The following is a 24,933-nucleotide window of genomic DNA, read 5'->3' as shown; positions in this document are numbered from 1 at the left end:
GCTCCTGCATGGATGGCTTGGCGTGGGTGGAGGGCATGCCAGCCTTTGGGAGGGATGTGGTCCCTCCCGCCGGCATCCCGCTCTTTTGCTCTTGTCACTGCACACTTGTGTCTGAGCTTTGGCTTGTTCCGTGTCTCTCCTCCTCCAGATGTTGAGGGCAGACCTTTCACCTGGCTTGGCTCCTGTCCACCCCACAGTGCTCACAAAACAGTTGTTGACTGAATGGGTGAATGAGTGAATGAACAAATAAATGAAGGGCAGCTGGAAAAGGATCAGAACCAGAGAAATAGCTGAACACCTAGAAAGTGGAAAGATCCAGAAACTGAAAGAGTTGGGAATCTCCAGTTTAGGAAGTGACTATTCTGGGAGATTGTGAGTGATTGTGTGTGTGTGTGTGTGTGTGATGCTAAGTTGCTTCAGTTGTGTCCGACTCTGTGCGACCCTATGGACTGTGTCCCACCAGGCTCCTCTGTCCATGGGATTCTCCAGACAAGAATACTGGAGTGAGTTGCCATGCCCTTCTCCAAGCGATCTTCCCGACCCAGGGATCGAACCCCGGTCTCTTGCATCTCCTGCATTGGCAGGTGGGTTCTTTACCACTAGTGCCACCTAGGACTAAAGCTTTGAGGTTTGTTCTCTGAAGCGAAACCAGGCATCTCGGGTAGCAGGCTGCCTTGCAGCAGTGGGAGCTGCCTTGTGTGTGGGAGGAACTGAGGGCCGGGGGTGTGCAGGCAGAGTCTGGGGATACACCAGGCATAGGGGAAGCCCTGCGTCATACAGGATGTCGACTCAAAAGGCCTTGAGGTCCCTGCCTGATGGTTGCTGCTGCTTCAGCTAGAAGAGTAATCGCAGTCATAGCTGATGTCTGTGAACTTCAGCTTCGTTGTCTATAAAATGGGATTAATAATGGTCAATACCCCTAGGGTTGTTAAGAGGATTAAAGTGAATTAATAACCACAAAGCTCTAAGAACATGGAAAGCACAATAAATTTTGAGCATTTATTAAACGGGACCAAAGAGTTTTATGGGAAGAAGAGATGAATCTTGATTCTGGGTGGGGGTGGTGATGGCTTCTCTGAAGGAGTAGGATGTGGGGGGAGCATAACTGTACTGGGGTGGGAGTGGGGGGAGAATGCTGTTCAGGCCAGACTCTGTACTCAACAGTGCCTTAAGTGGTTAAGTGAGATCATGCAGCCAGTGAGTGGTTGGCCAGGCTTGTGTAACTCCAAAGCCTGGACACTCTCCACTCCTGAGCCTCGGTAGCAGGGGGCTAGGTTTCCCTGATTCTCATATCCAGGGAAGGACATCAATTCATTTCAAGGTAGAGCTTAAATGGTGATTATTACTATAGGGATTATTATTATTTATAGGAACCTCCGTTCTCAGGAAGGAAGTCTCCAATTCTGTTCAACCCTAAAAGTACTATGTAATTTAAAAAAATCTGGGGAGAGCCTGAGAGTAGGACAAAGGCTGAAATTTTCAGCAGCTCATTGCCAGGGGGCCCAGGGCAAAGAGAGAGTCATGAGAGAAACTCTGGAGACATGAGTTTAGATGTTATGGAGAAGGAATGATGAGACGAGGGGCACCTTGAAATGGGGCGGGGGTGTTTCGGGGGAGGGAAGTAGATGCGCTGAAGGATGAGGCGTGGGCGAATGCCATGCTGGTGATAAGAGAGAGGAGCGAGAGGAACCCAACCTTTGACAGGAAGTGGGCCGCAGCAGGGCTTCAGACTTTGGGCAAAGGTGGCAAGCTAGTGCCAGTCCCTACAGAGCTACTGGGCAGGCAGGGAGGCAGTTTTAGGGAGTAGGAGGCTAGTTGACCAGTGAGCCGGCCTCGGATAGCAGGTCCAAGCTGGAAGTTCAGCCACCAGCCCGGATCCTTGCCTCTTCCTGCCTGGCAGCCGGCTTGGCTAGAGGTCGGTTCTCATGCTGGGGCCAGCGTTTACTCTGCTGATTGGCACCCGCCGGCCTGGCCTTGTCAGGATGCTATCCTGTCCTTAGCAACTGCTCAGCCTTGGCTGTTTCTGCCTCTTGGACATTCAGAGATGAATGGGAAGTGGTCCCAGGCTCAAGGAATTCACAGATGGAGGGGCAGAAAGACAAAGGGAGGTGTACATGGGCAGTGAAATTTTCTGGCTCACCTTCCCAAGACAGTTTTTCAAGTATTTGATGATGAATGTTGTATCCTTTCTTTATCATCTGAAATAAAAATGGGGCCCAATTTCATTAACCTTTCTTGTGCTTTTTTAAAAAGAAATATTTACTGAGTGTATACTGTTCTCCTTCTCTGGATGCTCTTTGGTTTGTAGCGTGTGGAAGAGAACTTGACATTTCTGATGATGTCTAAGCTGTGTGGAGTTGAATGGAACTTTCCCTTCCTTTAATTTTGATTCCATACCTTTCTTCAGGCAACCAAAAGTTGCAAAAGTTCTGGGCTCAGCCATATCCTTCTGCCATATGAACTAAATTTGTTTTCACCAAATCTTAGACCTTTTCCTACATGATTAATTCAGTTTTTGAAAAAAATGACCTTTGAATCTGAGTTCAGGACTTCAGTGCAAGAGAAACGTTTCCTTGCTAATTTTAAACTTTTTTACAGTCCGTTTTGCGCTTCAGTTCAGTTGGATGCCTTAGCTTTTCCTTCTGCTTGTTGTTTTCTTCGTGTGCTCGGTAGCCTCCATTCTGAGTCTTCACCTTAGTTTCTGATAAGTATTTCGGCCAAGCCAGGGCAGAGGACAGAGCCCTTTGGCAAGTCCGGAAGTTGACATTGATCTGTTAATCAACACTCCTTGGCTTGCTGGCTAGGAATCCACTCGACTTTCTATCTTTTCTCTAAGCATTTCAGCATGAATCCTGCCAACACCTTCCTGAGATACAGATAATCCAGGTTAGGGGATTCCCCCACCGTCCAGTCCAGGAACCTTATAATAATGGAGTTCTGGTGGTGGGTGTGGCTCTGTTGGGGAGGGATGTGGGTCTCTGAAAGGATTCAGGCTGAGCCAGTAATCATCACTGGGGGAGGGCTAAGAGGAATCCTGCCTGGAGGCATCTGAATCTCAGAGTTCTTCATGCTTTAAAATTGCACTTCTCAGGGGAGATAGCGATTTGTGTGCAGTCAACTGACACCAGCAGCCAGGGATCAACATCTGCCTGGAAACTTCCAAGGGACCTGAGGTTATCCAATAAGGAGATGAAAGCCAAGAGGGACTGGGAGTGACTTTTGGTCCCTAAGCCATTGGTGGCTGAGCGGCGCTGGAACTGACTCCCAGTGCCTCTCTTGGCTGGAGACTGAGGCAGCCTCCAGGGAGGGAGGGGCTGCCAGCGGGTGTCCTGGGTACACGTTGTTGGCAGACCATTTTCCCCAGGCTTTCCCTGCCCTCTTGATCCTCCACCCTCAGACTGGTACAAATCTGAGAGAAGGGAGCCAGAATGTGGAAGGCCTGTTGCCTCTTCTCCCTGATCCATTTCCTCTGGTGGCTCAGATGGTAAAGAGTCTGCCTGCAATGTGGGAGCCCTGGGTTCGATCCCTGGGTCAGGAAGATCCCCTGGAGAAGGGCATGGCAACCCACTTCAGTATTCTTGCCTGGAGAATCCCATGGACAGAGGAGCTCGGTGGGCTGCAGTCCATGGGGTCACAGAGAGTCAGACGCGACTGAGTGACTAACACAGAGCACTTCATCCTCCCGGGGGGCCTGTGTGGCCAGGGCCTGAGGCTGGGCTGCACACTGAGACGTGCTGGGAATGCATGCAAATGAGATGCAAATAGGGGAGTGCGGTGAGGAGGGGGCGTCCCTCTCCTGCTTCAGTCTGGCCTGAGTGTTAAGGATGACGAATAGGAAAGGAAACAACCAGTGACCTGAGCTGCGAAGCCCAGGCTCAGGAAAGAAATGAGGGAGAAGGGGCTCTGCGGGGCAACAGGGTAAGGTGTGGCTCCTGGAGTCAGCTTTGGAGGGTGCCCTAGACAGGGGTCCCACGGGTGGCCCTGGGGTGAAAGCATTCTGGAGGACAGCCTCAACTCATCCCCAGCCGCAGTGGGGTAGTGTGGTCAGAAGCGGGAGGCTGCAACCCAAATGCACAGAGAAACTTGCCTAGGGCAGTCCCCTGGGGTCTGGCTCCCAGCCAGCTGTGTGTTGGACACAGCAGTGTTCTGAGGCCCAGGGCCTCTCCCTTTGGGGTCTGGGCATGTGGCCCTGTCTTCTCTGTGGTGGAGAAGGAGGAGGAGAGTGGGTTCCAAGGGTGCTGGAGGGTTTGGCTCCAGCAACTCCCCCTGCAGGCCACTCCCCTGCCCCCATCCTAGGAAGATTTAAGAAGCCAATCCCTCCCTGCTGGGTGTTCTTAACTCTTAGCCCAGCTCAGAACAGTTTCCTCTTAGTGCTGTTTAAGAGGCTGGGAATCTGGCCTCTCAAGAGTGGGGGCTCAAGTGACATGGTGCCCTCCAGGGGGAGCACTGGGACCCAGAATGCCTGGTTGTGCTATATGGGGACGGAGCCTTCTTAAGCTGGAAGACCTGGATCCAGATTCCTTCTCAGCTGCTCTGAGCCCATCCCTAATTGTGGGATAAGAATCACTGTCACTTCCCAGGTTTTGATGGGGGTCTGTGTGGATGAACACAAGGGAAAGGTTTGGTGCAGGGTAGGCCTTTAAATAGTGATGAGAGTGAAACGAAGGAGCAAGTGAGATCAGCTCTGGATCGATAGCCCCCACTCCCACCCCACCACCTCCCAGGGGCTGAGAGGCTGAGAGAATCTTGGGCCTTGACCTTCTCCTGGCTCTTTCTTCTCTGTCTCTCTGTGTCCTTCTGGCCCCATTTTTGTCCCGTCCCCTCCGCTCTGCATGGTAGTGTCTAACTCAGCACCTGGCCCCAACACGAGCGTTCATTTTCCCTCTTTTTCCCTCTCAATGGCCTCTCTGTAGCTTCATGGGGGCCCCCCAGCTCCTCTCCTTCCTCCCTCTGGGTCCCTACTCTTTGTCCCCTGTCTCCTCCTGGCTTTTCTACCCTCCGTGTCTCTAGCGTTAATCTGCCACTAACAAGCACCCATTGAACGCTCATTAGATGCCAGGCACTGCCCTGCTCCTTTCTTGGTTCTTCTTGTCTCCTTGCCTCCCTGCTGCTGCTTCTTTCCCTCCCACTCCCTTCGGCCTCCTGCCCTCCCTTCCCCCAGCTGCACTGGGCTCCAACACTGGTATTATTCAGTTTTATGAGAACCCCCCAGGCCTGCCCCTGAATGGACCAACCACAACTGGAACCAGATGTGCGGGACTGTGCTTGGGGATGGGACGGGAGGAGGGAGCAGGGAAAGGGGGCATGGGCTGGCTCTGGAAGGGGGGAGGGGTCGGGGGATGGGAGATGGGAAACCCTGGGACTGCGGAGTCTTCCCCAGCCCGGAGGAGGAGGAGGAGCTGGGTGAGGAGAGAAGGGCTGAGCAGGCTTCTTCGGGAACGCAGTTCTGGCTCTTGGGCAAGGCTGCTCTCCTTTGAAAACCTCTAGTTCCTTGATTTCCTCTCTGTGTGGTTTTTAAAGACTTGCTGAATTCATGATTCTGTACCCCAGGTGCTGGAACAGGAAGGCTGGGATAGAGGGAATGATGGTGGGTTGGGAGAATAATGGTGGGGCTCCAAGCACCACTGGAGGAGGGTGCTTCTCAGAGCCCCCCTGCATCTGCTGCAGGCCTGGGGAGGGTGGGATGCTCCTGGCGCATCCATGTATCAGTCTGATGATTCCCATGTCTTAGCATAGTCAGATTTTCTGTCTGCTGTCATATAACTTTGAAAATAAAAATCTACATACATTTATCTTGATACAGCCTTGTGCAGAATTAAGTGTTTAAAAGAGCCTTTTTATTCAATTTTTAATCCATCACCAATCCATCTCTCCATTATTCCATTATTTATTCCACATTTGTTGAGAATCTACTAAGGGCTTCCCAAGTGGCACTAGTGGTAAAAGAACCTGCCTGCCAATGCAAGAGACACAGAGATTCAGGTTCCATCTCTGGGTGGGGAAGATCCCCTAGAGGAGGAAATGGCAACACGCTCTAGTAATCTTGCTTGGAGGTGTCAACATTGTGCTAAGCACTGGACACAGTTGGAAAGGAGAAAGAAAAGGACAAATAAATCTTTGCTCAACTGCTGCTAAGTCACTTCAGTTGTGTCCGACTCTGTGCGACCCCGTAGTCGGCAGCCCACCAGAGCCCTGGGATTCTCAAGGCAAGAACACTGGAGTGGGTTGCCATTTCCTTCTCCATTTGCTCAACTATTGGGAGATATAGGAGCGCACCTAACAAGTGTCTGTCCCAGCGTTAGTATACGAGCAAGAGTGTCAGGTATTCAGAGGAGCGGTCAGTATCTGCCAAATGATTGGCAAAGGATCCATGGAGGATGTGGCTTTTGAACTCTGCCCTGAATGGTGTGATGGTAAGGTTCAAAGGGCAGGACCGCATCACAGAGGTTCTTAATGTCCTGCTGCAGAGCTGGGACTGGATATGTAGGTGGTGGGGAGCCAGGCACTATCTGATGTCAAGCAGGATGATAGTGGATGTGGGTTGGAAGGAGGCGATGGGGGAGGATGACACTTCTCTGAGTAGGGGAGGGTTCCTCTTTTAAAGCAGACTCCCCCATCCACCTCTGGAAGAGCCTCGATGGGTGACATGGACCCCTCTCCCTTCCCTCCCCTGACCAGGGCTGGCCCAGACTCCTGAGCAGCCCCTGGTCTGCAGGGGATGTGAGGGTCAGGCAGGACCAGGGTATTTGGAGACAGCTTTGCCCCAGAGTTGGGGCCAATGAGGGCTGGGCAGAGGCCTGGGGAGGCCTGAAGCCAGAGTCACGTCTGGAACGTCTAGAACGTCTCAGAGGCACGTTCTGTGGGGCCAGGACTTTCCCATCTCTGGTTAGTACCCATGTGCTTAGATTGAGGCTGCCGTCAATGCTAGTAGGTCCCGAGATGCTGAAATTTGGGACTCTGGGAGGCCAAACTCATCCCATCTGGGAAGGGATGAGGTCATCTCACTCTGGAGACAGGGGGTGGGCGCAAGGATTCGTCTGTCTCCGCCCTCCCCTAGCAGAAGGTGCCTCTCTCTGCTGCCTCCATTCTCCTGGGCTTCACTGTCACAGGTGGTGACAGTGAAGGGGACATTCGAAGTGTGGTGACCATCTCTGTGACCCTGGCCCCAGATGGCACCAAATCTTTCTAAGGCTGTTTGTTCCTCCCGGGCCTCCCCTATCACTTTACTCTTTGGAAAACTGAAGTCTGGGGAAGGGTTTGGCTGGATTCAAAAAACTACTGAGCATCAGAGCCGGAAAAGATCTCGAAGACCTTCCCATCCTTACTCACTGGATAGCTGGGGAACCTGAGGAGGCTCCGAGGTGCAGGTCACTGGCCTGCTGGCCCAGGACCTCACAGGAAGGTGGCCCAGATGGCCGAGAGGAGGGCCTTTGAATCTCTGGAGGGGCTGAGTGGTGGGGCGCTTGGCTTTGGAGCCAGCCCATGGGATCAGAGTTCCTGCTCTGCACCATCCTGTGTGGTCTTGGACAAGTCAGCTAACGGCTTGGAGGTCACTTTCTTCAGCTAAAATAACAAGGGAGATTCAAAGACTTAAGTGAGAGAGAATATTCATTAAGTGCCGGGCATACAAACAGGTGTGCAGCAAATGACTTTTCCCTTCCCCTCAGGATAATCCTGTCTGTTTCTTTTGTCATTTGTGTGGTACTCCAAGTTTCAAATCACATTTCCCCCCCATTTTTTTTTTTGGCTGTGCCACAGGGCATGTGGGATCTTAGTTCCCCAATCAGGGATCAAACCCGTGCCCCTTGCAGTGGAAGCCTAGAGTCTTAACCTCTGGACCACTGGGGAAGTCTCATTCCCCGAATGTTTTTAATTGTAAGAAATCTTTTTCATATAGAAAAGCTGAAAGGATAACATGGTAAACTCCCCGATTCTGTAATGGACACTTTGTTATATTGGCTTTATCACATTTCTGTCTCTCCCTCCATCAATCCATCTTATTTTTAAAATATTTTTCAAAGAGAGTTGAAGCATGCATTTCACTAACTAGAGTTCAATTCAAATCACTTTGAATATTCAGTCACAAATGTCCTAACTCAGCCCAGAGGGAAAAAGCCAGGGTTGTTATCCCACATTTGACAGAGAAAAAAACAAAAACCGGTTCAGAAGTGAGATTCTAGGTCTCCAGTCACAAAATGAGCTGGAAACAGTATAAAACAGGGTGGTTTACAAAAGTTGGGAGTTGCTATTATTATTACTGTCTCATCAACTATCCTTCTCCACCCAGTAGCTCTTGGGCCATTTGTCTGCTGTTGTGTCTTTTCCATGGGGGAGTGGAGGGTGGGGTTTCTGGACTTTTTGGCATCTTGCCCCCTTTCCCCACCTCTGGCCCCGAAACCCCTCTGCCCCTCCCTGCAGGTCCCCAGGGAGACTGCTGAGCCGGCGGCTGAAGGAGGGGGCAGGCCACCCTTCTTGGCATCCCTTGCCCCAGGCATACGTGCCCTGACTCCCAGCCGCCCTGCCGGGGAGCTGGGCGCGAGTGTCCTGGCCAAGTGCTTCAGGGGTTAAAGGAGGCTGCGGGCGGACTGCTGGCCGGCTCTTGGAAGGGGGAAGGAGGAGGCGGTGCGCCGGTAGCCCGCCCGCCTCCGCTGGGGGAGGGAGCCGGGCGAGCAGCGCCCTCGCTCAGTTGCTCCCGGCAGTGGCTCTGCGCCCGCTCCCCGCCTGGACACAAGGCTCACTCACGCCCTCCTCTCGGCAACCAGCTTCTTGCCAGCCACAGCTGCGGCCCCATCACTGCCCACCGCCCCTGTCCTGTAAGCCCAGACACCCATCCCGCCCAGTGACTCCTCTACCAGAAAGGTGAGCGTGGGGTCCGCAGTGTGTGTTTGTGTGTATGTGTGCGGCGGGCTACCGGCCCTGATGCTGTCAGGACCACCGATCTGGGTGCGAATTAGGGGAGCGGGGAGTCGGTTCCGCCTGGTCACACGCCTCCGGGCTCAGTGGCCCGTCCTGGCCATCATGTCAGTCCCCTGCCGCTGTCAGTGTCTGGTTCTGGCAGGGATGTCTGGGGCGCGGTTGCCAGTCAGAAGGAGTTTTGTTTCCTGGAGAAGTTGCTGGTGTCAGTGGCTGCTTGAGACTGAGGCCAGCAGGGACTAGTGAGGAGGACTGGCTGACTGAGGCAGGCGGGAGGTCAGGGTATTCAGTCTCCAGGGTCCCTTCCCCTGCCTGCTTTCTGTCAGGGAGAGGACTGAGAGGCAGGCAGCTTTTTCTCTCCATTTCTTCCCCTGCCACTGGCTGGAGCTGTTACTGGGTAGCTTTCCCCGTCTTGGGGCTCTTCTTCCTCTCTTATCTCATCTCCTGGGCCAGGGGTGGGGTGGCCACGGTGGAGAATGAGGGTCTGGCAGGCCCACGTCTCATGGGTCACTGCTCCTTTGCCCATGGGCACAGCCTGGCATGAGTGTCCCCTGCCTCCCTCTCCCAACCAGCAGCTCCTACTCCTTTCTCACCCCTCTGGGCAGAAATAGCTAATCCAGGTGGTTAATGAACAGACACACACAGGTGCCTTTCAACCCCCACCCCCACCCCATCCCCACCGCTCTCTGGGCCCTGACCCTGCGTGCCACCCCTTCCCAAGCCCAAGCATTCATACAGAGCTAACTTCAGGGTCTGTTCCCCACCCTCCTTCAGGACCAGGGCCGGGACTGCCTGCCCAGATGTTTTTAGGTTGGCTACTCTCTTAGAACAGGGAACTGGGAGGGTGGTGACCAAGGGGTGACCCACTGTGTTCCCAAGTCAGTCTCCCTCCAGAGGAGTGGGATGGGGTTAGGGGACAGAATGCGTGCTGGGCAGGAGGGGAGCTGGGTTGGCGAGAGCAGGACAGATGGCTGCGGAGCGAGGCTAAGAGAGGTGGCTGGAGATGAGGGTTCTAGAGCCTTCAGGGGACAAGAATTTCTCTTCTGGGAGCCCCAGAGTGCCTTCTTTGTGGCCCAGTCAAGCCAGGGGTTCGAGAAAGTGGAGAGGGAGCACCCTTGAGACTCTGCTGGGCCCCTTCCTGAAGCTGCCTGGGTGGGGTGGGGACCATTGTGGTCAGGCTTGGCCTTAAGTTGCTTCCACCCTTGCCAGTGGGTGGCTACTCCAGTCTCCCCCACCTTGGCTTTCCCCCCAGGACCTCAAAACTTGCTACATCATAAGGCATCCTTTGCCCCGATCTCTCTGGCCTAGGGGTGGGGGAACGAGGCCCTGGGCCTGGCTCTGGATGGGGAGCCCACTGGGAGAGCTGTCAGTGGGATCAGCGCTGGGGTTGCCGCTTAGGGTTGGCCTTGACTCTGCTGTCCTGCAGAGGGTCAGGAGTGGAGACAGTGGGCCAGAGCCTAGGAGGGTCTCAGCCAGGCGGGTAGGACTGAAGCCAGGACTTTGATCTGGAGCTGAGAAGTCTTGGGTGGCGGAGGAGGCAACCTGGGAACCAACCTCTGCTTCCAGACCCCTGGCCTTGAACCCTCCTGGCCCTTCTTCCTAAACCCTTGTCCCAGACTTCACACTTCACTTCCCCCAAAGCCCCAGTTCAGAGTCTCCCACGGGGGAGCTGTCATGTCTGGAACTGTGAACACAGGGGGCTGGAGTGGGGCTGGGGTATATGGGGAACAGAGGAGTTCAGAGACGAGGTTACTGTTTGGTGACCATCTTTTTATTGCTGAGGGACTGCGGCTGACGCTTTGGAGTTTGGGAACTCTCAGTGTCCTGTTTCTATTGAAGTAAGAGTAGGAAGCAAAGGGGAAGAATGGATTTTTGTTTGGTGAGGGAAGCTTAGGTCTGTTTAATGTAGGGCTTTCCTAACAAGCTTAGCAGGTCAGTGGGAGAAAGGGCTGCCTTGTAAGGTAGTGAGCTTCCCGTCCAGGGAGGAGTTCGGACAGAGGCTGGACAACAGATTCCTGAGCTGGGATGTGGTTAGAAGGGATGACCTTGAAGGTCTCTGGGGATACTGAGGTCCTGGGATTCTTGGAGTCGGGGAATTCTCTGACACCAGGGTCAGGGAGCAGGAAGGCAGTGGCCTCTGGCCTGGGGCGTGGGCACTGGCAGGACCTCTCAGGGTCCTCCTTCTCCCTGCCAGTGTTTGGGGAACAGCGAACCTGATGCTCTGCCTTCACACCCATTGCTCACCAGCCCACCACGTTGTCCCAGCTGCTTCCTGCAAAGATTCTGAGTTTCTTCCTATTCCTCTTGTCCTGCTCCTTGCTTTGCCCTGCCGGTTAATCCCACAACGGTTGGAATGGACCTGTGGGCTCAGGACATGTTGTGCAATGGAGGGGATCCCTGCCCCTCTGCAGTTAGAGCCCACTGCCTGCTCTGAGATGCTAACTGGGGGCAGTGGAGGGGCAGAGAAGTGTGCTAGTGTGGGTAGCTTGAGCTCCTGCCCAGTTTGTCCCCTACTGGAAAAAGGGGCCTCCCCAGCCTGCCTGGAGCTGGTAGGCAGTGGAGCCAAGATCTTGCGAAAAACACAGGGGTTGTACTTCTCTGAGCCTCAGTTTCTGAATTTGTAAAATAATACTGGTTTGGGGTTGTAGGGGCAGCTAGAAGTGGTTTGTGTAACTAACAGCTGGAGGTGCAAGCCAAGAGAGTTGTTCTAGGGCCTCTCTGGGGTGTGGGAGGAGCCGGCCACCTGCTCCCCCCACACCAGCCTCTCCAGACCTGTTTTCCAAGGTTGGGGGTGGCAGGGGGAGGGAGTTCCTTGAGAACAGAGAGGTGAGATGGGGTGGGGGTGGGGCTCAAGATTTCTGAGCACCAAACCCTGGGAACCTTGGGCTTCCCCTGATGGAGTGTCAAAGTGGGCTTCTGGGCTGGGCTCTGGACCCATGCTGGGTGTCCCAACCTGCCTCTCTCTGCAGCCCCTTCTCTCTGGATGGCTGGTGAGCCCCTTTCTCCTTAGTGCCTGCACGCATGCTCAGTCCCGTCTGACTCTTTTTGACCCCATGACTGTAGTCCACCAGGCTTCTCTGTCTGTGAAATTTCCCAGGCAAGAATATTGGAGTGGGTTGCCGTTTCCTTCTCCAGGGTATCTTCCCAACCCAGGGACTGAACCGGTGTTTCCTGCATTGGCAGGTGAATTCTTTATCCCTGAGCCACCTGGGAAGCCTCTTTCTCCTTAGTGGGAGACTGAAGGAGGAGGGTCCTGGCTTTGACAGAGGATGAAATCCTTGCTAATGTCTGACTTCAGCACCTCGGGACCTGATGAGGCTGCTTAATTAGGACCCATCTTCCTCTGGTCTGATAAAGACCAATGGGAGGGGCAGGAGGTGAGGGGCTGGAGATGTCAGGCTTGGAGCTGGGGTGGCTGGCAAAGGGTTTCAGGTGCAGCCGCTCTGGCTTCTTGGCTTATTTCTGGGGGCCCTAGTCTCTTTCACTCCAGAAAGGGAAACAGGCCCAGTTGAGGGATAGTGCTGAAGCGGGGCAGAGGAAAGCCCTCCCAGTTACTAGACCCAGAAAAAAGCAAATCAGAAATGAGTGCGGTGCTGCGGGAGGGAGAGAGTGGTTTGGGGAGACTGGGGGGACTTCCCGTGTACTGTCCCCCAACCCCTATGGCCCTGGTATTAGCTTTCAAAGCTATTAGGCTTGCAGAGGTGTGGGTACCAGTGAGCTGGAACGAGGGTAGTGGGGGTGGCAGGGCTGCCAGCCTTGCGGTTGTGCCACCCCCCAGGTGTCCCTCCATTATGCACGGTCACCCGTGCCCTCGCCTCCTTCCTAATCTCCAGTCACCTGAAACTCTTTCCCATGGGATGGGTTGGGGGGCTGGTGGAGGCCTTCAGAAGGCGCAGCTGGGTCCCTGGCCAGCTCTCTCACCCAGGTTGGTGACCCTGGCCATCTTCCTTCTCTTCGACACTTCGATTTCCCTCCGGGAGGGTGGTTGGTCTCCGTGGAGTGGGAGCTTGGGTGGGGTGGGGGTGGTAGGTGGGCCCGAGCCAGTCCCTGGCGCTGCCTCCTCCAGGGTTTATCTGGTCGCTCTAATCCCTGCCTTTTTAGGGCTGGAAGCCTGTAGCTTGGGCCTGGGTGTTTTTGGAGGCAGACAGGGACTGGCCCAGGGGGGTGGAGTCCCAGGGAGCTGGTGAGGCACAAGGTGCTAGAGGAGGGGCAAATCCTGTCCATCTGCCACTGTGGGGAAGGGCCCCAGTCCCAGGTCAGATCCCCTGGAAACTTCCTAGGCATTCTCCAGCAGAGAATATGGGGGTCCCCCAGTTTCCTAGCCCTTGCAGGCTTCCTCTGTGCTCACCTATCTTCTCGCTGGATTACAAGCTCCTTGAGGGCAAGCCTGTGCCTTTCGCCTCCCTGGTGATGCTTGTTCTACCTGGCAGAATGCTGCTTAACTTGAACCGATGGACTAATGGGCTCAGGGGACAGTTTTAGATAGCTTAAAACATTTTAAGTTGATTCTTTAATATAATTTTTAAAGGTCACACTCCATGTACAGTTATTACAAAATATTGGCTATTTCCCATGTTGTACAATACATCCTTGTAGCCTACCTTACACCCAATAGCTTGTAACTCCCACTTCCCTGCACTTATTCTCTAGCCCCCCCTGCCTGCCCCCCGCGCCCCCCCACCCCAAACACACACGGGTAACCACTAGTTTCTTCGCTGTATCTGTGAGTCTGCTCCTTTTTTTGTTCTATTCACGAGGTCATTGCATTTTTTAGATTCCACATATAAGTGACATCATACAGTATTTGTCTTTCCCTGTCTGATTTATTTCACTTAGTATAATGCCCTTGCCAGTTTTAATGAGACTTTCTGTTCCATGGTTTGTTTGTGAGGATCAGATGAGTTAGTTTCTTGAAAACACTTTGAACAGTGCCCAGCACATAGTAAGTGCTCAATAAGTATTAGTGATTATTATTATTATTGGTGGTAGTGGTGGTGTTATTCTAGGTGCCCAACTCTGGGTTGGCTCTTTTCTCGCCTGTTGTGGCTGTTCCAGCCCTAACACAGGGAGGGTTATGGGCCCAGAGAGTAGAGGAGATAGTGGCATTGTTTTCCCTCGAGGGGTCCTAGCCTCAGAGCCTAGAGAAGAGATTTCCTTTCCCTGCCTAACTCTCTGTGTGACTGAGGGGAGGTGGGAGATAAGGGAGCCTCTCCAGGCTTTCTCTGCTGTGTTTATGGAGGACTCTGAGAAAGCTGCCATCACTGTAAACAAGATGCGTTATTATAAACCAGCCCAGTTTTCCCTTCTTGGCTCCCATCCCATTTGTTGATGAGAGTCACCGAATCAGAGACTCCCAGGCTCAGCAAGGATGTGGCCTGGCCTCCAGGCAGGCTCCCCTTGACCATGGGCTACATACATAGGGGTAGCATCTATATTTTAAAAGTGGGATTCCCCCAATAATGCTGCAAGTTGCATGCCCTCTAGGTCTCTCTGAAGTCTAACCTGCATCCCTCTCGCTGTAGCCTTAGTTCAGTCCCCTGTTGGTAGGAGGTGGGGGAGAGCCATGCCCAGCCCTTCCTGTCTGCCTTGAAGCTGGTAGCTCTGACCCCGTGGTGGCAGTTGCAGGCTCCTGGTCATGCTCTTTGTCCATCTCAGGCCTCTCGTGGGATCATCTGCTTTCCTGCGCCCCTGATGTTCCTCATTAGTCAGGGTCAGCCCTCAAGACCTGCCACATACACCCTCCACCTAGTCCTGGTTCCCACCCAGGGAGGCTGAGGTTGCTCCAGGTCGGGGGGTGTGAGCTCTGTATCCGGACCCCTGGCCCGCCCAGTTGCAGCTGTAAAAGGCATTAAGCAGTTTTTTTTTTTTTTGAGGAAAGAATAGGCTTGGGCTGATGATGATGACAGCTGGGGAGGGTTCCTGAGTTCAGCTCAGCCCTATCTGTCTTCCCCGTCTTAGCCCCTGCTAATTTCTGTCCCATTTCTAGGCCATTGCTCATCTAGAGGAGGGGCTTGCCTTTGACCTTTGACCTCAATCAGATCTGAGCACTTGGGCTCAGACGACCCTTTATGGGGAGCAGCCTGTGGGTTCAGCATGGGGCTTGATGCTGGGGTGGGGCTGCCCAGGGGCAGGCAGAGGGCTTCAAGGGACATGTAAGGGAGGGTTCCTGCCTTGGGATCCCTGTGGCTGAGGGTGGTGGGAGAGCAAGGCACCTACCTCTTCCTGCACTTGGGAGCAGTCCCTTCCCTTGCTGGGCCTGGTGTCCTCATCTGTAGGAAAGAGGGCGGGAGAGATGCTGGGCTGGAGGAGTCTGTGAGTCCATGTCCCTTCAGAAGCCTCCCCTGGTCCCAGGCTTTGAACTTCACCTTGGATTGACCTTGCTTCCCTCCCCCAACCCCCACCCCTGCCCCCACCTCTGGCAGTCACTGGCAGGAAGTCCTGCTGATTAGGGCCCTAATCACCGGCTGAGACTCCCAGAAACAGCCGAGCTGGTAGAGCAGAGAGGGGCCGCCAGGCCAGGAAGGGGGAAGCATGGGGAGCAGCCCCCAGTCAGGAGAGACATGGACTGGGGTGGTGGCTGTGACTAGGGGGCGCTAGAGGCCTGCGTGGGGTTGGGGGTTGGCTCCTTGGGCCCGGGCAGTGCCCTGGACTCGCTGCCAAGGCGGTGGGGCAATGGCTGAGTGCAGCTGGGCACACTTAAAGCTTTCTGGGTGTCAGACCTTTACCAGGCAGGGTGCCAGGGATATGTGCGGGGCTGGAAAGGCCAGGGAGACATGCTCTAGTAGGAAGCAAAGGAGAGTCGCTGGAGGGTCTCTGCAGCATGCAGAGGGTGTATCAAGCAGGAAGGAGTGCACATGAGCTGATAGAATGGAGAAAATTTTGGAGAAGAGGTGCTGTTTGAGGTGGGTTTTGAAGGTTGAGAAGGAGTTCTGCAGGAAGGAAAAGGGACAAAGCCTTCTTTGGGCATGAGGGGAGGCCTGCACAAAGGCACAGGGGCATGCTGTAATGATGGATGAAATGGCTCCAGCCGTGTGTCAGAGTTAGGCTTCAGTGTCCCTCCTAACTCTGCTGCTTACTGGCTGCCTGACCTTGGGCTGAGCCTCAGTGTCTGCATCTGTAAAATGGGGTTAACATGCAATCTCATAGAGTTGTGGTGGGAATGAAATGAGATCGTACTTGTGAAGTGCCCGCTTGTGAAGCTCAGTGCCTGCTTGTGAAGCTCAGTGCCCGGCACAGGCCAAGCCCACAGAAAGTGGTTTGTGTGGGGAAGGCTGACTTTGGGGGAGTCTCGAGGTGTTGCTTGGGGCTCAACTGTGGGGGGTTTACTAGGAGAGGGAAGTGGCAGAGGGCTTTGTCAGAGAAGAAACACAAAGAGATGGTGATTTGGGCAGTTGAGAGGGCCAGACTGGGCCAGGGAGACTGGGGACAGGTCCCAAGGCCAGCCTCCTGGGGTCCCCGGGCTGGGAAACCCTCCCACGAATAACTTCACACCTCTGGGCTTCTTTCCCACGTGCTGTCTTCCTTTCTGGGGTCAGAAGGCTGGGGAGGCACTGAGATCTTCCTGGGCGATCTTTCAGGCCAGAAGAGAGCCTGGGCATGGCTTCACACACGAACGGATGGACAGACTGCAGCAGGCGGGAGTGAGGGTAGACTGTTGGCAGCTCCCATTTCTGAAGAGTTATACGAGAGAGACTCCTTTAGAGGGTGTTATTTACCCAGTAGGTGCTCACACATGAACAAGGGCGTCCCCTGGTCAGGGTGGAGGCAGTGGTGTCCCATCTGATCGTCAGTGGGCCGGTTAAGTGTCTGGACATGGGCTGCCTGTCCAGAGCTAAGAGGAAGGTTGTGTCACAGAGGCTGGGTGCTCAGCGACTGTGCGGATGAGGGAGCAGGGATTTCAGGAGGTTTAGCTTCCTGAAGTGAGGTCCTGTCCCTAGGGCGGAGTGGCATGGAGGCCAAGACCGCATACCGTGCAGCTGCACTGTCTGGGTTTGAATCCTGAAACCCCCTCCTGCAGGCTGTGTGACTGCCGGCCACTTATCTAACCTGCCAGGGCTTCAGTTTACTTAAATGTGAAATGTGGGCACCAGAAAGATCTGTGTCCTGTGGACATACTGCATGTGTGCATGCTAAGTTGCTTCAGTCGTGTCCAACTCCGTGTGTCCCTATAGACTGTAGGCTCCTCTGTCCATGAGATTCTCTGGGCAAGAATACTGGAGTGGGGGACCTGTGGTTATTATTACTGTTTTTGTTATTACCACTTTTGGTGCAGAGGGAGGGAGTGGGGCAGGGGCTTCTTGGCAGCGATGAGAGGAGCCACCCAGAGGGAGGTGAGGGGAGCGCAAGAGATAGATGGAGACTTTGAAGAATCCTTGGTGCCTTGTGAGCTGCTTGCGATGCCACACAGGGCGCTGCTTGTGCTCTGGCCAGCTGAGCTGAGCAGAGCGTGGGAGCGGAGGCAGCAGCCAGGCCTGGATTCCCGGCTGGAGTCCTGGGAGAGCAGGGGCGAGCCGGGCGAGGGGTGGGGGAGGAGAGGTGAGCAGAGAGGAGGCCAGGACTCTCCCTAGTCCCCAGCTGAGACCCGAGGAATTCTTTCCATCATCTCTTGCCAGAGGTCCTGACCTTTTTTTAGCTTCAGGGCCTTTGGAAGGCTTGTGGTCCAGTCTCCCTGCTTCCTGGGCAGCCTGTTTCTGATGCCCCTTCCCTGTTAGAAAGTGATTGCACTGCATGAACTACTGTCTGGCTGCAGTTCCTTTGGTGTGGAGGAGCAGTCTGGTGGGAGGAGCAGCTGCTTTGCAACAGGAGCGAGTGAGGGTAAACTTCAGGGCCCTGCCCTGAGTTGGGGCAGGAGAAGGGTTAGCTGGAGGGACTGATGGCAGGGGGATTCAGGTGGCCTGTTTCTAGTCCCTCTTTGGCACTGTGTGACCTTGGGAAAATCGCTTCCCCTCTCTGGGCTTCAGTTTGCTCATTTATGAGAGGAGAGGGTGGAGCTAGAGTTCTTGATTTCTAATCGGTGTTGAAATTCTGCAAGTCCATGGCTCTTTCTGAGCAGAAAGGTCCTTGCTCTTGGGGCTCTGGGAAGAGCTGTCTGGCACAGAGGTGCGGGCCCTGGAGTGTCTTTAGGCATCTCCTGAGAAGCCTGCTGAGATTCTGGGGAGGTCCCTTCCAGCCCTGGCATTGGAAGATTCTTTGCCCAGTGACCACTCCTCAGCTCCATTTCTTGGAACAGAGCAGAGGGCAACAGCTGTCTTGAGTTGAGGGGCCAGAGCTTCTGGGTCTCTGTCCCACTCTTTTAGGTGGGGATGCGCTGGCAGGATGAGAGCTGGTGGAGTAAGAGAGGGAACTAGGCAGATCTGCCAGCTCCCCCCTGGTCATGCTTAGGGGACAGTGGGAGTAAGTGATGCGCTTAGCGGAGGGCATACAGAGAAGAGTGAGTAACAGTTGTGAGTAATGGCTGAGTGTCTGTCGGGCAGGTGGCTGTTAGACTGTACAGAGCTGTCCAGGGCTCCGGAAATGCTCTCTGGAGGCCCAGCCACTGAGTCACCGCAGCCTGAGCTCCACAGCCCCTGCCCTCCTTAGGAGCCTGGAGTCCCTCGTCTCCTGGAGCTTAGCAGCTGTAGGCCTGCATCCCCTGCCCCTTTGCCTCTCTCGTGTTTTTCTGTACTAGCCCCTCCCACCACCTATACCTCCACCCTGCCTTGACCCCATAGCTGCCCTGTTTTGTCTTTAAATCACCCTGGTGACTTTATCTCCTGAAGGAGTATAGATTGCTTATTCTGGCTGGCCTGCGTTTGAGTGCCAGCTCTACTGTTAAGAAGTGAGTAGTCATGGGCAATTAAGTTTTCTAGTTGAGTTTCAGTGGTCACATATGGAAGAATGGAGTGTTGCTTTTTGTGTATATTGCTGAAAGGGTTAAATGTGATACTGTGTCTGAAGTAAAAGGTACCCGGTAGGTATTCAGATAAAGCAGTTGTCCCATAAGCCCTGAACTTTGTTTTGCTCCTCCTTACCACCTCTACCTCCAAAATTCCTTCTTCCACGTCTGTCTTCATCCCATCATTCTCAGGATGCTTATCTTCTGGTTGGATCTGCCTCATCGTTCGTACGTATGCCGTCCTGTTTCTGCCATCTCGTATCCAGCTTCCATCAGTGTGCCCTACCCTGCCCCCCCACCCCAGCTGCTGTAGTGGAAGGAGGCCCAGGGCTCAGATGGTCCGGGTGAGTCCGAGGGGAATGTGTCACTTGTCCAGCCTCAGTGGGTGGGCAGGCTCCTGTGGGCACCTCACGCTTCCCACCTCTGCCAGTTCATGCTCGCCCCTCCCCACTGTCTGCCCACGTGGGTCATTTCCCCTTCTGGCTTCCTGAAGTCAGCTGAGCTCAGGGCCGTGCAGACTGCCCCTGCCAGGGGGTGTGTTCCTGTCTGTGAGGCTCTGCTTGGGGTGGGGCAAGGAGGGGGCACCAGGGAGTGACTCTGCATCTGGGCCTGGCAGTGGTCCTGTGACATGTGGGTGCGTTGTGTGTGCCTCCGGGCATCTGAGCTCTGTGCAGTGTCTCTGGGTCCCCGGAGCCTCTATCTGATGTGGACTCTCTCTCCTGTGTATTGAAAACCTGCCTGTGTTTTCCCAGCCAGATAGAGCCGGGTCTTCCGCTGCCCCTGCCCCTCTCTCCACCCACTCTTCCCTTCAGACCTGGTTTTGGATGCGGATGCGTACATCTTGAAGGGCCTCCCGGGGAACAAGGAAACGCTGAGGGGAGGCCGGGAGTGGATATGCGTCAGATGGAGCCCGAACAATGCTGGTGACAGCCAGGCCTCCGCTGGCCTTCAGTGCTGGCCTGGCTTCAAGTCTCTGCTGCTGGCTAATTGGGATCGGGAAGGGGCTTCCTGTGACTGGGCCACAGATGGATTTAAAGGAGCTGCGGGAGCTGGGCTGCCCTGCCCTGGGGACCTCCTGCCCCTGGGGCCCCTGGAGCAGTCCATCGGAGCAGATGGGGCTCCAAAACACCAGCCCTTGACATGCACTAATTGTGCGGAACCATCAGACGGGCTCCTCCTGCTGCTGCCATCTGTGGCCCAGGAGTTTTCTACATGAGTGAATTTTCAGATAATTGAAGCTTAGGCCATGTAAGAGTCGGAAGTGCCAAAGGAAAAAGTTGAATTGTTTTGATGGTAATCTTTTGCATTGTGTTATACTGCTCCGAGCTCTGACTTAAGGTAGATTCCTCTTATTCTGTTATTGTTCCTCAGTTTTGATCGCTATAAAGTGGGCCTATGAACAGAACCTACGTCACAGGGTTCAAGAGAGGATTACATGAGTTGCAACACACCAAATGCACATGGTTTGCCCCGTACAATTTGCTCACCTTTAAATGAAGGCGCTGAGGCATGGAGAGGCGCAGGAACTGCGTCCGGCTCAAATGGAAAGGGTCTAATGTTTTCCAAGCGTGTGCTGTGTTCCAGGCGTTTTTACTTGCGTCATCTCAGTCAACTTTATTTTGTCCTCCCAACCAGTGGTAAAGAACCTGGCTGCCTGCGCAGGAGATGTAAGAAACACGGGTTCAATCCCTAGGTTGGGAAGATCCCGCTGGAGGAGGGCATGGCAATCCACTCCAATATTCTTGCCTGGAGAATCCTGTGGACAGAGGAGCCTGGCGGGCTATAGTCCATAGTATTGCACAGAGTCGGACATGACTGAAGAGACTTAGCATGAGTGCATGCAAGCACTCTGCAAAGTAGGTCTCCTTATCCCCAGTTTAGGTCAGCAGCCAGTCTGTGGCAGATGAATATTTGAGCCCAGGCCTAACCCTCGGGCTCCTTGGAGGCAGCTGCGGGTTTGGTGCAAGAATCACCTGTCATTCGTAGGCTGTGTGCATCTTACAAAGCCACTGCTGTCTTGACGGTACTCAGACAATACTCACCCTTGAGCAGGGGCTGCATGTGGAAGTCAGTGGCTCTTTTGGGACGAATCTTCAAGTTTTCTGTTTCTGTACCATGAGGTGAATAAGTGTCCTTTTGGCTTCCCTTGAGGCTCAGCTGGTAAAGAATCTGCCTGCAATGTGGGAGATCTGGGTTTGATCCCTGGGTTGGGAAGATCCCCTGGAGAAGGGAATGGCTACCCACTCCAGTATTCTGGCCTGGAGAATTCCACGGGTTGTATAGTCCATGGGGTCGCAAAGAGTCAGACACGACTGAGTGACTTCCACTCCACTAACCCATTCCAGGACTTTTCTGTCTTACCTCTTATCTTTTGGTTGTAAACTCATGCCCCTCAGTGTGTTCAGGAGTTTAGAAATGAGGACCCACAAGCAGAAGGTGTTCTGATCTTTTAGAATTGAACCCACTTCCAGTTACCACATTTGTGTTAGGTTCAGAGCAGTTTGGTGTCAAGTGATGAGACAAAATGACTTTTAGTGGCTTAGGGAATGCAAGGCTACAGATGGGCTTGGAGAATACAGAATTTTCTCGTGTTTGCTTTTCTTTCGGCAAGGCTTAAATCTTTAAAGAAGGAGGTAAGCCTTCCTGACCAGCAGCAGCATTGAGCAGTGATGCAGGCAGCGTGAGAAGCCTGAAGTACCAAAAAAGTTTTGGGCCATTTCTTCAAATCTGAGATGTCTTTTTTCCCCTCCTACATTCTGTTTAATGCTTTTGAACTTGGAATGCATCTTATGATTGAAAGTGTACATTTTTGGGTAGCCTTCCCTCCTCAAAAACTATTGTCCAGTTGATGCTACCCCAGACAGTCAGTGATATCTTTGAGATTAGGAAACAGAGCCATGTACACCTGTGGTTTGCAAAGCCTCCTGAAGATGTGAAGGGACTGAAGCCTGCAAGCTGTTGTCCTGAGAGCTGACTATGGCTGAGTTTAGGAAGGCACAGGGAACCTCTCTTGTCTGTGCAGGTTTGAGGGTGGCCCCAGCCTTGGAATTCTCAGTTTGGGGCCTGGTTCAGCCCAACCTCTCCTCTACCCCTGCCCCAGCCTCCTCTGCTGGGGCCCCTTTCATGCTCCTTGGCAGGTCCTGACCCCTCTGGCTTCTTGGGTTTCCCCCTTGCTCTTATTAATACATGTTTTTTTTTCTCCCACGCATCCTTCTTTCCTCACTGTTTTAGCACAGCTTAGGGTCAAAGACTCTGATCCTTTAAGTTTTCATCAGGGACAGAAACCCTCATGGGGAATAAGGGGGCAGGGTGGGCAGTCTCCCTCTGGGTGTAATTTCTGGAAAACCAGATGGACTTGAATCCCAGTGAAATGATATCCCTCTTATACCTCCATTATAGCAGTTTTGGGCTCGTTTATAATTCTCTGTTTACATGCCTGTCTCCTCCACTGGGCCACAAGTTCCTCTCCCGGGTCGGGCCACCCTTATTCCTCTGTGGCTCTGAAGTTGGGAACGTGGCACCGAGGGCCCCTGTTACTGTTGTTGAAGGAGTGCCTTGCTTGTGTGCCCATCACCTCCTCCCTGTCCCCGGTTCCACTAGAACCTTGACCACAGACCACAGTCCTTTCCTTCACCAGATTCTTCTAGGAACTTCCTAGAAGCAATGTTTTCTGTGCTGGAGGCCATGTCCTCCAGCCCCCTGCTGCAGGACAAATGTGTGTTCTCCGGATGGGAAAGAAGAGCTGGAGTTTTCCCTGCTCTTTAGATCTTAGGAGAAGGTGACCTTGGAGTCTGCCTGTCAGACTCCCTGTTGAGTGCCTCCACTTACATAACAGAGGCCCTTCGTCCTCTGAGTGCTTCAGGCTGGGCCCCTCAGTGGTGGCTGGTTTCTCCTCAGGCTTCTTACATCCCCTTGGAATGTTCTCAGTAATCTCCCTACTCTGCTTGGAACCCCAGCTCAGAGTCTCCTTTCATTTTGGTGTCCTGTTCTGCCTCCACGCTCCTCTTGACTCAGACATCTTCCCAGCCCACCTGCCTTAGAAGCCATGCCCCTCATGGAACTCTACCTGTGGCCCCTGATTTGGGCAAAGTGCCGTGGTCCTGAGCAGAGCCAAGTCATGGGGTGCTACCAGGTTGGAACTCGGGTTCCATTACCTACTGCAGGCTAAGGATGTGACCTCTCGGAGCCTGTTTCCCCTTCTGTAAAATGGGCTGATAACCCCTACCTCACAGTGTACCATATGGGAAAAACAAACAAACTTGAAAGTGGTATTCTCTGGCTGGAGCAAGGGCTTCGAGGCGGGGAGGTGAGAAATGGGCCTGGAAAGAGAGACACAGCCAGGTCCCGAAGGGCTGTGAGGACCATATTAGGGCATCTGGACTTTATCCCGTGGAGCTGGGCTGAGGGCAAGGAGGCGGATGTCAGGAGGCTGTTGTAAGAATCTCCATGATTTAAAGAGACCAGGGGTGAGGGAGTGGCTTGGAAGGATACTCTGGTGGAGGAATTGGCCAGGCTTGGCGGGGAGGGGGGTGTAGGAAGAGTCCACCTGACCTTCAGATTTTTGGCTTAACAGCCTTAGATGGTCGGGGAGTGGGGTGGTCGTCAATGGCAGTGAGGGAGCCGGGAGGAGGCAGAAAGGGGACAGGGCTGTGAACCCAGGACGCTGACCGGTGTCAAGTCCTGGGCCCAGCTCTGCCCTCTTGCCCCTGCTGGTACTTCCCCGTGCCCCCACAAGCCCCACCCTTGTCATTGCCAGGCCTCCCCTGGACCCCTGGCTCCCCTCTTGTGCTCCCAGGACCTGGCACGTAGGAGACGCTTGGTACCTGCCTGTTGAACTCAGCTTCTCTGACTTTCTTGCTCACAAGGGTTTGCTCATGAGAAGTCTGGCCCGGTATGCAACTCAGCCCTCCCAAGGTCACTGATGTTGGGTGTGGGCCAGTGTGGCCCCTGAGTTGGGCCCCTGGTGTCCCGGCTTGGGTCCCAGGGGAGGCAGATCGTCAGAGAAGATGTTCTGCCGCCAGCTAGGCATCCAGAGATCTGGGTGCTATCTTACGCCATCCTCCGGACAGGCTCTGAACAGGACTGGTTGCAGAGGCCAGGGCCTGCTGGAGCTCAGTGCTAGACCCACCTCACCTGCTTTGCTGCTGCCACGACCTTCTGGGGAAGTGTCTGCTCTGAAATATCACATTCCAGCAGGCTCAAGAGGGTCTGGCACACCCGGCCCTCCCCTTGTATGGGGTTGGGCTGTGCAGGTCAGGGCTGCTGTGTGGGGTGTGGCTAGAAACTTCCCTGTCTGGGGCGCCCTTCTTGAGCGTGCAGCAGGACTTGGAGGACGGCAGGGGCTGGGGCGGCCAGTGAGCGGGGCCTGAAAAGAGGCTCCCGGGATAAGAGTGAAGGTTGGGGTTCAGGGGAGCTGCTGGAGCTGGCAGGGGGAATGACTGGGTCAGTGGTCCAAGAGGAGCCTGGTCCAGGAGGATTTGGGGAAGGGATGGGCCTGGAACTCTGGGGCCAGTGACTGGAGTCGGCCCTCTGGGTCGCCCCTGTGTCTTGTCTGCTTGAATTCTCAGTTGGAGACTGCTGGGCTTGGGGAAAGGGTCAGGCCCCCTCCCTGCCCCCGGCTGACTCCTGGCCCTGAAGGGGCATGGCCCCCTGCACCTCAGCTCGAGGTGTCCCTGGGAACAGGCCCCTTCTTGCCTCCAGGAACTTGACGCAGTTCCTTTCCCGGTCGTGAGCAGAACTCTATATAAGGGAAGGAAACAGCAGAGCAGGTTGAGAGCAAGCTCTGGTGAGGATGGGTGGCCTGGAGGGGAGGCCCAGGCCTGGGGAGGAAATGGAGCCAGGGCAGGGGACCCTCCTTCTCGGGAATCCCCCTGCCCAGAGCTTGAGGCTTGAGGCTCAGTCTGGGAGCCAGTGTCTTCGAGCTGTCCTGGGGTGCTGCCCTCTTCACCCTCGGGCCTTGTACTTGCCCAGTCCCCGTCCCCCACCCCCATGGCTGGGCACTGTGTAGCTGTCTGACTGTGAGCATCCACACTCACCCCTCACCCGGTTCCCAAGCCAAGCCCTGGTCCAGTTGGCGGGGGCTCCCAGCCTGCTTTGGTCTGGCTGGCAGGGGCTGGCTGGGGCTTTATAGAGCCCAGTGGGGATTC

General features: G+C 54.4%; 1 protein-coding gene across 3 annotated transcripts in view; it reads left to right on the top strand.

Moving 5' to 3' along the window:
* Nucleotides 1-24,933, top strand: part of TNS1 (tensin 1) — a 214,268-nt gene that overhangs the window by 59,954 nt on the left and 129,381 nt on the right. Inside the window, exon 1 of one of the 3 annotated variants that reach the window (XM_052655196.1) lies at nucleotides 8,707-8,859. The exons of the other annotated variants lie outside the window; for them this stretch is intronic. The gene's annotated coding sequence lies outside the window, so the exon portion shown is untranslated. Of the gene's footprint in view, nucleotides 1-8,706; nucleotides 8,860-24,933 lie in introns of those variants that run through there. 3 annotated transcript variants of the gene reach the window in all.

Source organism: Budorcas taxicolor, chromosome 2 (assembly GCF_023091745.1).
Source record: "Budorcas taxicolor isolate Tak-1 chromosome 2, Takin1.1, whole genome shotgun sequence".
NCBI classification, from domain to species: Eukaryota; Metazoa; Chordata; class Mammalia; order Artiodactyla; family Bovidae; genus Budorcas; species Budorcas taxicolor.
The sequence above is the reverse complement of the archived record's forward strand: the minus strand, read 5'-3'. Positions and strand labels throughout refer to the sequence as shown.